The 828-nt window shown below is 42.4% G+C and overlaps 1 protein-coding gene across 1 annotated transcript in view; it reads right to left on the reverse strand.

The window, feature by feature from the left end:
- The window catches only part of LOC103610329 (proprotein convertase subtilisin/kexin type 5-like), a gene marked incomplete at its 5' end in the record, with an annotated part of 39,143 nt that overhangs the window by 11,771 nt on the left and 26,544 nt on the right, over positions 1-828 (reverse strand). The window lies entirely within an intron of this gene.

Raw genomic sequence — 828 nt, forward strand, 5'->3', positions numbered from 1 at the left:
GTCTTGCAGTTTTCACTGCACTTCCGGCAAAGATTTTTCTCTGTTCCAAAAAAAAAAAAGGAAACAAAGTTATAAACCAATTGGTCAACTGGATTCCATAAAAGCATGTGGAAATGTCCTGATGTTGCTAACCTATGCTACAATACCCATGGCCCTGAGCGAAAAATGGCAGGACAAGCTCCAGAACCACCATTTGCTAGTACTTCTCAGCAAACCAAGTACAGCAGCAGCTCTAACACTGGGCAATACTTAGACTTACCTGCCGTTTTGCAGACAAGAGAACTGCAGACCACTTAATTCCTAGTTGAATCATGTATAGGCTTTCCCCCTCTTCTTCCCATTCCCTCTCCCAAGCAGGGTTTCCTAACTTTCAACAAAGAAACCCCACTCATGAAGCTCGGACACCCCCACTGTGAAAGGACCGAACAGCAACGCTGGAGGCTGTGAGACGGGACACCGACCCCTGCTCACAGCTGTTGGGACTTCTCTGAGGAGCTGGACTAGAAGAGGGAACCTACATTTAAGACTCACAATCTAGGACTCACAGTAAGGACTTCTCACTCCTTGTGTTGCCTAAAATAGTGTCTTGCACTTTATGGTTGATGTGGAAAGAATATAAAGGTTATTGCATTTCAGATAATATCTATATTCTGGAGAATGGAAATCTATCAGTTTGAACAAATACACTGTGAGTACCAGCTTTCCTGTTTAATACCAAACCCAGGTCCATGCTGGGAAAAAAAAATGGTAAATTCATGGTGAAAAACAGTAATTTTGTATATTAAGGAAGGGATTTTACCTTTGACAAAATTTTGCTAGAGACCCAGT

The sequence above is a fragment of the Galeopterus variegatus genome, unplaced genomic scaffold (assembly GCF_000696425.1).
Source record: "Galeopterus variegatus unplaced genomic scaffold, G_variegatus-3.0.2 Scaffold10944, whole genome shotgun sequence".
NCBI classification, from domain to species: domain Eukaryota; kingdom Metazoa; phylum Chordata; class Mammalia; order Dermoptera; family Cynocephalidae; genus Galeopterus; species Galeopterus variegatus.